This window comes from Pleurodeles waltl, chromosome 4_2, assembly GCF_031143425.1.
Source record: "Pleurodeles waltl isolate 20211129_DDA chromosome 4_2, aPleWal1.hap1.20221129, whole genome shotgun sequence".
NCBI classification, from domain to species: Eukaryota; Metazoa; Chordata; class Amphibia; order Caudata; family Salamandridae; genus Pleurodeles; species Pleurodeles waltl.
The window spans coordinates 352135419-352149856 of record NC_090443.1 but is presented as its reverse complement, the minus strand read 5'-3'; positions in this window follow the sequence as shown (position 1 = coordinate 352149856).

Here is a 14438-nt window from a genome sequence, read left to right as displayed (position 1 = left end):
TCTAGAATGCAAAAACCCAACACTCGCCAGATAATGTAATTTATGCATTGTGATGATATGTTATTGTTTAACCTTTTGCATTGCAGAATTCCATCCAAAAGATTCATTTTTAAGGTGTTTATAAATACTGTACATTTGCAATGTATTGCTGCAGACATTCAGAGTGTGTTAGGGTGTGGTCCCTTTCCAGGGCCTTCTAGAGACTTTCCCTGCAACATGCCTGGGCGTGGTTCTAGGCTGGGCCAAGACTCTATAAAAGAGAGTCAGCCCAACTTCCAGTGCTCACTATTCAGAGGTCCCGGTGCAGAGCAGCAGCTTCTTCCTGAGCTCCTGTCCCGGCGGCCTATTTGGATTTTCCAGTCTTCTGCACTCATCTCTCATTGGTGATCACTGTTTCCAGGCGGTAAGACGGTGTTTGGACATTTTCCCAACACTGTAATTGAGAATTTTCATATTCTTGATTTTAATTCTTAAATGAATAACAGATTACTTGTGTGCTGCCATTTTTTGACATTTGTATGGTGGTTTGCAAATAGGGAGGATGCGCAATTTATTCCATAAAGATTTGACTTCGTTATTACATTGTTGTTCATTGCGCACTGATATTTCTTGACATTTACATGATGTTTTACGAGTTGGCAAGACGTGCAACTAATTTCATGAGCATTTAAGTTTGTTGTTCATTGCGCGCTACCTTTTCTTGACATTTACATGGTAGCATTCGAATCGGCGAAACGCGCGATTCACTTCTCGTGTGTAATTCATGCTGTTCATTGTGCGCTACCATTTTCTGGCATTTACATGGTGGCATTCGAATCGGCAACACGCGCGATTCTTTCCTTGAGTGTTTTTTTCATGTTATTCATTGTGCTCTACCATTTCTTGGCATTTGCATGGTGGCATTTGAATCGACAAGACGCGCGATTCTTTCCCTGAGTGCTTTTCATGTTGTTCATTGTACGCTACCATTACTTGGCATTTGTATGGTGGCATTTGAATCGGCAAGACGCGCAATTCTTTCCTCGTGTATAAATAATGTAAATTACTGTGCGCTACTATTCTAAGACATTTTCTTGGTAGCATTTCAAGTTGACACGTTGCGTGATTTATTCCTTGAATCTACGTTGTGTGATTTCATGGTGCTCAATCCTTTATGGTGTTTAATACTCATATAAAAATCTGCAATGTGCGCAATTCACTTCCCAATGTTTTTTCTGAGATGAACACAACAATACCAGAGTTCTAGATGTAATGCTGTGTGTTCCTGATATGTATTCTTAAAAGGAGATTCATATGGTTGTTTAGAAATTGCTCAGAGTGTTTCCTGATTCTCATGCTAAAGAAAGTACTCGAATCTGAAAGTCCTATTTAACTTTTCCTGTTTCCTCCTCAGGTATTCGGTCATCTAAAGCCTAGTCAGTTTTAGGACTAAAAGACGAAGCTTAGAGTTGTAGCATGGTACTGATTTCATGAGATGTAATTTTGATGTTGTGTTTTAACCTTTTGCTTCCTACAGGTCTCCTTCCCAGCTGTTCCCGTCCTAATCCCCTTTTCCCCACTTGGACTCTCTTAGACTCTGTGATAAATCTAATCAGAGTATTGGAGCTGTCTTGTGGTGGAAGTGTTGGTAACGTGCACAGACCCCGAGGATCTGGTGACTCTGACAGTGATGTGGCACGTGGACTGGGCCGTCTCAGCCACACTATTGACATAATAGAGGCACGGCAGGTGGCCAGGGGCGCAGCCGACACGCCGCAAGACAGCGAGGAGGGCTCCACCATCAGCAGTGTCTCTGCCAGTGACACCAGGGTGTTGCGCAGTGGAAGCGCAAGGCAGGGCACTGCTGAAACCCCTGGTACCAGCCATGCTGGCCGAGGCCGGCGTAGGATCTGAGCTCCACACTGTCCTAGGGTTGGGGCACATGAGGTTAATGTGTCCTCATGCCAGGAGGTCTGTTACAGCCCCTGAACTGTTGACAATGTATATAGTTTTTTTGGTTGCACAAATTAAATCACTTGTTAGTTCCACTTAACACCTGGACTCTTTGTGTGTGACATTAGTGAGTGTGGTGACAGTTAGCATGTACCTTCCAAAGTATTGGTTTGCAATGTGTTCCCGTCTCAGTCTGCCTTGATTTGCGATGCTTCTATTCCCATGATGGCGATGTGGTAGCTCTTGCTCTTCATCCTCCGAATCTGGGTCTTCAGGGGTGAGAGGTAGCCCATGTCAGGTGGCAATGTTGTGCAGAATAGCGCATGCGACAACGATCTTGAAAGCTGTTATTGGGGTATACTGGAGGGCACCTCCACTTCTGTGGAGGCATCTGAATCTTGCTTTCAGCAGTCCAAAGGTCCGTTCAATTATATTTCTGGTCCTCTTATGTGCACTGTTGAATCGCCTCTCTGTCTCTGTCTCATTGCTGGGTGTTAAGTACGGGGTAAGTATCCATGGTTGAAGTGCATCTGCACTGTCACCTGTTTGGCACAAAATGCACAATGGTAGCAGGGCATAGATGGGTTCCACATTGACCTGTGTGTATGTCTGCAAGGTGTATTCAGCTATACCTAGGAGGTATCCGTCTCCAAACTCCCCACGTTCTAGGCATTGGTGTATCCCACTGTGTCTGAAAATGTAGGAGTCATGTGTACTCCCTGGAAATTTGGCAACCATGTCAGTGATAACATAATGGGCGTCAAATACCACCTGGATGTTGAGTGAGTGGGTACACTTCCTATTGCGGAACAGATATTCCAGATTTGCAGGAGGGCATATTTGTATATGTGTCCCGTATACACACCCTAAGAAATGGGGGAAGTTGACAATCCTGTAGAATTCCAACTTGGTGCTGTTGATTTTTGCCTCATTCCTGGGTAGGTATATGTATCTGGACATGTGTGTGAGTAAGGCATCTAGGAATGCCCTGAAGAACCGTGAGAGTGAACTTTGGGATACCCCACCTGCCACGGCAATGACCCCCTGATAGCTACCCAAGGCCAAGAGGTGCAGTGAGCAAAGCACTTGCACATGCTTAGGGATGGCGCAGCCGCGCACAGTCTGGCGTTGTAGCTGTGGTTTGAATAATTCTATTAAATCTAGTATTGCTGCACTGCTGAGTCTATATTTATCATAAATCTCCTCCTCAGTTTGTTGGAAAAGTGTCTGCCTGGTTCTGTATATCTTCTCCTGTCTCTGGCTCCTCCTCGTCCTCTGCTGTGCGGCGTGGGCTCTCCTCCTCATTCCTATCACATATATCTCCATCATCTTGAGTAACCCAGATGCCTTCTGGGTCTCCTTTTATACTTTGGTAATGGTTACCACCTGCTCTGAGTTAGTGGTAAATTGGAAGTGCAAAATGGGCTTTTTGCGACTAGTCGCAATTTGCGAGTGGCTATTGCATATGGTTTGCGACTTCCTATTTGCGGGTCGCAAAATGGGGCTGCTATTTTTGCGAGTCTGTAATGGCTTGCGTCGCATTTTGCGAGTCGGAAATGGGATTTCTGCATCCCATTTCCGATTTTGCGGAGTCGCAAATTGCGATTCGAGCCATTTGCGACTCACAAAAGTTTCCTACATCTGGCCCCTACTATTCTTTTGTTCCTCGTGTCCCAGGGGCACACCGGACAGTGCATTTCGACACACTCGTTGTTTTTCTTCACACTCATGTCGCGGTGGTGACTGGTAATGGCAGAAGTGCTCCCAGGGCGCTAAATCTGATAATATTTGGATCCCCAGATTTGGAATGGGGGGACAATCCCATGATCTTAGACATGTTACATGGCCATATTCGCAGTTACAATTGTGAAGCTACATATAGGTATTGACCTATATGTAGTGCACGCGTGTAATGGCATTCCCGCACTCACAAAGTCCAGGGAAATGGCCCTGAACTATGTGGGTGCTCCTTTGCTAGTGCAAGGGTGTCGTCACACTTAGTAACTTTGCACCTAGCCTTCAGCAAGTGAAGGTTTGACATATAGGTGACTTATAAGTTACTTAAGTGCAGTGAAAATGGCTTTGAAATAATGTGTGCACTATTTCATGCAGGCTGCAGTGGCAGTCCTTTGTAAGGGTTTGTCTGAGCTCCTTATGGATGGCAAAAGAAATGCTGCAGCCCATATGGATCTCCTGGAACCCCAATGACCTGGGGACCTAAGTACCATATACTAGGGACTTATAAGTGGGGTCCAGTATGCCAATTGAAATTGGTAAAAGAAGTCACTGGCCTACAGTGACAAATTTAAAAGCAGAGAGAGCATAAGCGCTGAGGTTCTGGTTAGCAGAGCCTCAGTGACACAGTTAGACACTACACAGGCATACACATTAGGCCACAAACTATGAGCACTGGGGTCCTGACCAGCAGGATCCCAGTGAGACAGGCAAAAACACACTGACATATAGGTTTTTATCTATGAGCACTGGGGTCCTGGCTAGCAGGATCCTAGTAACACAGTAAAAACACACTAACACACACTCACAAACAGGCCAAAAGTGGGGGTAACCATGCTAGAAAGAGGCTACTTTCCTACAGCGGTGTTCCCAACAGAACACAGCCAAACTACCGCCAGTACCGCCAGTGCAGTCAGGCCGCTGCGAATGGCGGTAGGCACCTTCCGACCAGTGGGGACCATGTTTCCGCCGGACACATTACGAGGCTACACATCGCCAAGGTTTCCGCCGCAGTTGCACCGCAACCAAAACCCTGGTGGAAATGTACTCAATAAAAGGAGACACTCACCTTCAGGAACATGGACACATTTTCAGAGTCGCCATGAAACCAGAACTCAAAGTCCTCCCACTGCTCCTGCTTGCACTACGACTCCGGAACCAGTGACGACGAAGACAACAACTGTAAATACAGCCACCGAGCATACACTGGAGGGAAAACCATTAGAACACACACAACACACACCACACAGCTGGGATGGCCAGCGACGGCCACACACACACCCAAACTAACACACACACACAGCTACATACACACACGTACACACAAACCACACACAGGCACACCAAAAATACACACACCACGGCCAACACACACGTGCCAATCACACACCATCCCGCACACACACCTCACAGCCAGACACAAACACAACACCACCGAGTCACACAATGACATCACAACCGCAACTACGCAAACGCGTTGGCAAGCTATTGCATTGCACACCTACACATGACAACACATACAGACAACAACACAAAATGACAACTCACAACCAATCAACACCATCACACACCCATACAACGTACCAAATGTCACAACATGCCCACACAACACACAATGCATATGACATAGCCATCACCACACACACAACAACCACACAATGGTGCACAACACCACCACAACACATCGCACCACGAACAATACACAGTATAACTACACACATGCATGTAACTATACAATCATATTCCACACACAATACACACCCATTGCACTGGTACTGATGGTAGGGCCTCACACACACATGCAGGCCATGTACAACAGCATGCACAACCAACACACACACACATGTAAAACACACAAACTAAAGACCACAAACACAAATCGGACATGGAGAAAGAAAGATAGGACAAATAGTGATCGATGAATGCCAAAATCTTGTTGGTCCAGATGTATTAAATCATGAAAATTAATACATAAATAATAGCTATGTACAATAAAAGGCCATAGGCCAGTCCAATGTCAGAGGTGCCAATGGCACATTAGGCCCCTCACTGTGCCCCAACTTGACTCCTGGAAGCAAAACGACCTCCACAGGGTAGGGGCATCGAGTGGGCAGGCAGGCACCTCAATGGTGAAGGGGGAGTTTGGGCTTGGGAGGGGGGGTCTTTGGGTTTGGGTGGGGGTACTTGGGTGGGCTTGGGAGGGGGGTCCTTGGCCTTGGGATCAACTTTTTTGCAGGGGGTTGCGGGGGAGGGCTTGGAGGTGGAAGGGCTGGACTTGGGGAGGGACACAGAGTGCTTCGGGTCTCACTGGGTGGGATAGGGGTAGGGAACAAGAAAAACCCATAGAGGAAATGTTTCTTTGGCACACAGGGGTGGTCATGGAAAAAGGGTTACGGAGTGGAGGGAGAGGGAGTGGTGGTAAGATGTGTCTTTGTGGGTGTCTTGGGTGTAGGCGAATGTGTGGAACGCTTGTGTGTGCTGGGTGTCTGTTGGGTGGATGAGTGCGGGTGTTTAGGTGTCTTGGGAGGAGGGGGGAGGAGGTGCTGGGAGATGCCATGTTGGATGGATGACTGTCTGTTGGGGTGGTGTCTGCAGGTATGGTACATGTTTTACATGTGGGGGTGTCGGTGGTTGTGGTGAGTGTGGATGTGGATGTGGTGACTGGGATGGGTGTCTGGGGGTCTGATATTGTGGTGACTGTGGGTAAGATGGAACTGGTGGCTGGATCTGTAAATGATGATGTGCTGGCTGCAGGAGTGTCAGGTGTAGTGTCTGTGAAGGAGGGGGTGGGGGGAGTCTGTGTAGGGAGTGGATGCTGCTGTGTCTGCAGGTGGGTGTTGTCTGTGTGCATGCTAGTGGTGGGCCTTGTGGTGCTTGTGTTTGTCAGTGCCAACCTTGTCTGTTGAGGTGGATGCATGCCTGTGTGAATGTGTGCTCTGGATGGGTGTGGGGAGAGGTGTTTGGGATTGGGAAGAGGTAGGTGGAAGGTGACGGTAGACAAAGAGACACTGGCTGCCATCAGTGAGGAGGCGAGAGCCTGAAAAGATCTCTGGAGGCCAGTCAGGGCACCATGAATGCCTCCTAGGAACGCATTGCTCTGTTGGACTTGAGCTGCCAGTCCCTGGATTACATTCACGATGGTGGACTGAACCATAAAGATGGACCTCAGGAGGTAAATAGCCTCCTCACTTAGGGCAGCAGGGCTGACTGGGGCAGGGATAGAGGTGCCTTCAGTGAAGGAGATGCCCACCCTCCTGGGTGAGTGGGCACGGGCAACTGGGTGGGAAGCTACAGGGAGGGCGGTGCTAGTAAGAGGGGTGGCAGACAATTATGTGCGGGGGTGGTCCCAGATAGATCCCCCACCACCAGAGTGTCAACTGGAGGCGGATTCCAAAGATGAGCTGGTAGATCCAGTCTCGCTCATGGCACTCCCCTCGCCCTCCATCCCACTGGGTCACTCTGTCTTGCTTGTACCAGCTTCCTGGGTCCCATTGGCTGCTGTTTACCTACTCGCCTGTGCCTCTTCTCCTTCACCTGATGATGCTGATGCAAACAAAAAGAGAGAAAGAGATAGAGGGAGAGATAGAAAGATAGGCTGGAAAAGGATCAAAACATACCTCCTATTGACACATATGAACATTTGCATCTCTTACATTACATATCATGGCTATGCAATTGCATATGGCAATACACATAACCAACATCATGTCATTACATGTCACTACTACCCACACCTGTATGCTAACACTCACACCTACAACAATGCCTAAGTAGGACTGTATTACTGGAATCATCCCCATGATGCCAACCAAAGGAATTTAGCTGGCACATCATGCCCTGGATGTATCTATAGTATGGCTGAATACAGATCTCACCTCTCCATTCACCTTTCAACCATTGGATGGACAGCTGACAGAACACAACACTTCAGGCCTCTACAGTTACAATACCTGATTACTCCATGTCCACTGTAACATGTCAATTGCACTGTGGAAAACTCCACTCACAAACCACAAACCATCTAGCTGTCATATTACCTTCCTGCCCACTCAGTACAGTGATGGCAAAATGGAGTACTACTTGAATCCTGCCAATACAACTCACATACCCAAGCAATTCACATCTGAGGTGTACCATGTGAATCTGTGGCATAACCATTTGGCCAGTCAGACCCTGTGACATAGTCAGAGCAGTTGACCCCCAAAACATATGTCAGTACTCAGCATACTGCTCACTGCATCAACCATGGGCTATGTACCACATATCACACATCTCCTGAGTGGAGTGTGACAACATCTGTAGCCCTGGAACACACATACCACATCATGGACCAATTCCAAAGCCAAAACACATGCAGGAACAGTAATTGGACTATGCACCATGACAACTACAGCCACACACAAACACCATTCAACAAATGGCAAACTCTGTCACTGAGCCCAAACAACACACATCTTAGAGGGGAATAATATGCTTTTATGTGGCACACAGGAAAAATACCACAGCTTGTACTGTAACTACACATCCCACTACCACATACGCCAGCCTGAGGAGCCTGGATTCTAAATGATCATCACATGAACACGCAATGTGTCATGCCATACCAATACCACTTCAATTCTGACACTACCTACTGCCCAAGCTAAGCTGTAATAGTCATAGTACATCAGATGTGCACCCAATTTAACATATAGACATGATGAAGGCAGTTACTCTGCATTACAGCATAGGAATTACTAGGGCTTTGTCATACATGACATGAACACACAATGGTGAAAAATCATTGACCCCCCAGGGCATTTACCCCATCTAGTACCATCCCATTGTTGAAAGGCTAAATCCCCACAATATTAGCTCCAAGGACTGCATTATCTGTGCAATCTGCCCTCATAAAATATAATTTATCAGTATCCCATGGTTGTTTCCCTCCACATAACCTACACTCTGTAGATTACCTATATATGCATAGTCAGCTATCAGGGCAATACTCCTGTCCCACTGAGTCCCTTTGTGTGGTGGAACTGTAGTGCCAGACCCACAATCAGTTTATGCTAGCTACAGTATAAGATGTATATTGACTCAGTAATTATAGGAGAGTAACACAGTAGCACATACAGGATGGCTACACAGATGGGATTGGACTTACACCTCAGATACACTAATGCAAATGGGTGGAGCTGGTCATACACAATGCTTAGGGTGATCCAAACACTCACAACCATTGTATGGCCAGGATGGAGTCACACATGTGGCCATGTCATTGGTGCATCTACCCATTACAGACATGAAGAGGAATGGAAATGGGAAATGTACATCCACTGACAGCATAGTATGGTTACACATCTACAAAAGATACTCTGCCAGGGTAACTGATACCAATTTTCCATTGTTGATATGCATGTAGCATTGACCACAATCACATTTTCCCAGCAGTAAGCCACCCAATTGCATTTAAGGCCTGTCAAGTCCGAGGATACTGTCAGTACTCACCCCCTTGTGTCTGCTGTGCTGCCCTCAAATGCCCATCCACCTCAGGGTAGGCCACCACCAAAATGCAGGCCATCAGGGGGTTCAGGGTACGATGGGCACCCCTCCCTCGTTGGGAGGACATCCCCAGCTGCACCTCTGAGGTCTTCCGGGCCCAGCGTCTCAGGTCCTCCCACCCCTCTCTGCAATGGGTGCTCCGCCGGCTATGGATCCCCAGGGTCTGCACTTGCTTGGCAATGGCACCCCAAATCCCCTTCTTCTGATATGCGCTGACCTTGATGGGTGACACAGACAGAAGGAGAAAGCAATGAAGACTGGCACCACATCAACAGCAGTGGACTACACACTTCAGACATACCAACTGCCCACACAAATCCATTGTAACGGTTCACATGCCTTAACTCCATGCCCTCTGCATGCATGTACTCTCTGGCTGGTATGCCTTTGCCATTCACCCTGACACACACCTCTATCACACAAGACAATAGCATTTGGCTTACTTGCTTTTTCGGTGCCCGATGCAGCTGTCCATACAGGGGTAGAACCACTAGCTTCTTAAGCTCTTTTTGCGTGAAGACTGGGGCCCTATCACCTGCAGGACACGGTATGATGGCTCCCAGAGACAGTACACAGCAGCTCACATTGTGGAGGTCTTGCTTGCAGGAGTCTTAGGAGTCAAGTGAGCTAGGCAGCAGAAAATGGCGGTCACGACCGCCACATACATGACAGTCACTGTCAGTGCTGATCATCATTGGCCCCATTCCCCCATTGGCAGCAATATAGACCAATGAGAAGTTGTATGGCAGTTGCGACCGCCTACTGCCATGACATCATACGCCAGTGAATTTCGGTCACTTCCATCTGTCCAGACCAAGCAGGACAGGCGGCTGCCATTTTATGAACTGTTAATGGCTTGTTGCAGAAAAATACTTGTGTCATGGTAGTTATATGTCCAGAATGCTGGGCAGGCCTATGTTCTGCCATCATGGTTAGACTCAGACATGTGACATTCATGGCACAGTGCTGTTATATGGGTGGATGTCACATGAAGTGCATGTCCAGCTACTCAGTGCCACATAGGCAGAGTAACCATATAGGTCACTGGAATTAGTACATACATGGTCCATGCAGGACCCATCTTTGCACACAACATGAAACATTACACATGTATTGTGTGCCACTAACTATGTACAGGGCCAGCACTGGACAGCATGGATGGTTAAAATGGTGCTTCTGCATGCCCAATATAGTATGTGTCAACAGTTTAGGCATGTCTACAGTGTTAGGTGTGTGCCACAAGAAAATGTTCATATAACATGTGTAGAATGCTTATCACATTGTACATTCTCTCCTTTCTATCCTAGATACCCTGTCATGGGGAGATTGAGAAATGCACAAGTGCTTCGTCCGCTAGTCAACCTTGCTTCCCTGGAAGAGAGGCACATCATCCAGGCCTATCGTATGAATCGTCTGACCATCAAGGATCTATGTACCCAGTTGGAGCCAGATCTATTTCCTGCCATATGTAATCCCTATGCTACCCCTCCCACAGCACAAGTCCTGTCAGTGCTGCACTTTCTTGCCACAGGGTCATACAGTGGGCTTGGCAGTAGGGATGTCATAGCCCATGTTCAGTCTTGTGTTAAAGGATATACTGTGTGCTTTTCTGAAACATCTAGACAGCTACATCAGGTTCCTCCAACCTGCATATTTGCCCACTGTGAAGGCAGACTTCTATGATACTGGACACATCCCTCATGTGAAAGAGGCCATTGATGGCACCAATATTGCTTTAGTCCCTCCCGATGCAAATTAACAAGTGCATAGGAGCAGGAAAAACTATCACTCCATCACTGTTCAGGTGGTGTGTCTGGAGGACCAGTACATTTCCTAAGCGATGGCCAAGTTTCCAGGATCGGTCCATGACTCCAACATTCTGCGGAACAGCAATGTCCCACACATGATGGCACAGCTACAGAGAAAGAGAGGGCTTGGCACATTGCATTTGGAGATGCATTTGGATGTGTGTCTCTGTTGTGGCACCTGTCATCGCAATCTTCCCTGTGGCTGTACCTGCTTTGTAATAGGTCCTACATTTATTCACATGGGTGACTCAGGCTATCCTAACCTTCCCTGGCTGTTAACACAAGTGAGGTACCCTGCCATGGATGGGGAACACCGTTTCAATGAGGCCAACGGCAGGACGAGGCATGCAATAGAAAGGACATTTGGTTTACTGAAGGCAAGATTCAGGTGTCTGCATCTCTTTGGAGGTGCCCTCCTCTACACTTAACAAAAGGTATGTCAGATCATAGTGGCCTGCTGCATGCTCCACAATCTAGCCCTGAGATGTCAGATCCCATTACTGGCTGATGAGGAGGAGGCAGCTGGACCAGTGGCTGGTGATGGTGACATGCAAAGTTATGAGGAGGCAGATGAGGATGGTGCAGCTGTCCCTAGGACTCAGCTGATCAATCAGTACATCCAGTGACATACGAGTATGTTGTTTGTATAGTGGCAGGTGTTATGTTTCCACTTTGATTGGTGACAGTGCTCCTCCTGGCCAGGTACATCAGTAGAGATGTTCAGTGTACCTACCCCTATGTGTGGGTTGTGGTAGGAGACAGATTGCATGTCAGAAGCAGTTACTGGTCTCAGCTCTGACATTTGTTCTCAATGCAAGTTGCTAAGTTAACATCTCCTATGGCAGGCCTGTAGTGTGCTATGTGTCCTACCATCTCCTGTCCAGAGGTAATTCCAGCAATTAACTGTGTACTGTGAATCTTTCCCTCTCCTACCTGTTGCTTCAGCCATTCATGTACATTAGCTGTTGCAAACAGTTAAAAGTGTAGAGTTTAGCCCATTATAGCTGTCAGCTACAACATATTAGTCATTTATTTCCTGAAATTGTTGAAGTAGAAGTGTAATATCTTGTGCCCTGTTTCCTTGCCAATACACAGTGGGCACAACAGTAATGAACTGCTTATGTGCTTTGAGTCCCACCATGCCTAACATTCTGATGTGAGTCCCTGTCTTGGTCTTTTTGCAGGTTGGATAAGTGGATCTAATCTGGTGTGTGGATGGACTAGGGACTCCCTTACAACTGAATTTTGGGACCTGTCTGATGTACTGTGTCCCCTGCAGAGAATGCCTCCCTCTACTGTCCATTTCACTGGCTGTTGGTTAAGGGGAATGTCCACACATAACGTATTGCTGATCACACATTTGTACTTCTAAAAATAAAGACACAAATGCAGTTGCTGTGATCTACAAGGTTAATGTGCATATATTGTCCAACAGTTGATGAGTGGGGTCATGGTGGCTGAAATCATCAGAGTAGATGACCTAGCTGTACGTAGTACAGGTCCAGTGTCCAAGGGCCATGTCAATGTGGAGACATGACATTGAACAGTCTAAATGATGTCTCAGTGGCCCACAAGCGAGAATGCTCAGGAGAGGGTCACTTCCTGGCAGTGGGTTTTTTCTTGGCAACTGCTCCAGCCATATTCCTGGATGGATGACCACATTTGTGGGAGGGTTCCTCAGCTACAGAGGGAGGGGTGCCAGTCACCTGTGCTTCTCCAGCAGTGCCTCCATTCCACTGGCTGCCGCAGATGTGGATGACTCAGTTGGTATGTGGCTAGTGGAAGGGGTCTGATGGTGGGTGGAGGAAGCACGCAGGATGGTGGTGAGGTCGTGAGCACCCCTGCAATGGAGGCCATGGTGGCACTGTGGGCCTGTCACGGCTGCATGACCTCCTGGTGGTATTCCCTCTGCAGCCTTTGTTTTTCCCCCAAGATGGTAAGAATTTGGCCCACCTTGTCCTGGGATTGCTGGTATACTCCCAAGACTTGGGAGATGTCCTCCTGGTAGGCTGACTCCCTTGGCTGCCCCACCCTCTGGCCCACAGGTGCCCTCCCATGCCTCCTGCCCCCCTATGCCTGTGCCCCTGGCATTGTGTGCCCACTCCCAGTGTAACCAGGACCTTCATTGTCTTGGGTGTGACTGGTCGACTCTGATCCCTGTACTGTGGAGCACACTATTGATTGTACAGTCCTTGAGACACAGGTTTGGGGATGAGGGGTTGGCTGTGCTGTTGATGCCACAGGATGGGGGGATCGGATGTTGGCAGGGTGAGGCTGGGAGTGGTGAACTGACCAGGTGTCCCAATGTGCCAGGTAAGTCATCAATGTCCAGAGATCCAGAGGTGTTATCCTCACTGGGGCTTTCAGCCTTGGGAGGGCTGGTTGTCTCTGGCATCCTCTCCATGGTGGCAGTGGCAGGTGGAGTGGAAAATAGGGTGACTTGGGGAGTGATAGGGTGGTGGGGAAGCATGCTGGACAGGAGTACTTAGTGCCAAGGGAGGGATAGTTACTTACCAGAGTCCAGTACTCTGGGTAATCCAGTCAGGCCCTCAGGATGTACAAGACCTTCTTCTCCCACGTTGCAAACTCTGGGGGAGGAGGTGTGGGCCCACCACGAATCTTCATCACAGCAATTTGGTGTCTGGATGCCATGGAATGGACTTTCCCCCGTAGGTCGTTCCACCTCTTCCTGATGTCCTCCCTTGTACGTGGATGGTTGCCACTGAGTTGACCCTGTCAACAATTCTCTGCCACAACTCGATTTTCCTGGTTATGGAGGTTTTCTGGACCTGTGCTCCAAACAGTTGTGGCTCTACCCTGACGATTTCATCGACCATGAACCTCAACTAATCGTCTTTGAAGCGCGGGTGCTTTTGACGGGACATGGTGGTTGTGTTGTGGGTGGTAATGTGTGTTGTGTGCAAGGGTGCAGTGTAGGGTGCTTGGTGAGTTGAGGGGTGTTTGGTTGTGTGTGCTGGCTGCATGTGGTGTTTGTGTGCAATAGCGATGTGTGTATTGTGCTGATGGTGCAGTTGTGTGGTGTGTGCTGAGTGTTGAGTGTGATAGTGCCTAAGGTGTAGAAGTGCGGAGTCTTTAGTTTGTGTGCTCCTCGCTGTCTGTGTTAGTAGTTGCGGTTGCAAAGGATTGTGGGCTGTGTGGGGGGGTGTTATATGGTGCAGTGAGCAGGTGTGTGTGGTGTGCGTATGTGTCTCAGGTGTGGGGTATTCGTACTGTCCAATGTGGTGTTGTGTTCTGGCTGAGGTGGGTTTTGGTCCGCGGCGATTCGCACTGCCAATGGTTTTCCACTGTGCAAGAACCACTATGCTGATTTGTGAGTCGTAATCTGGAGGGTGTAATGTAGTCGGCGTGGCAGTGCTGGTGGTGGGGCCACCTCCATCCCGCCCTCGGTTGTCCTGTTGG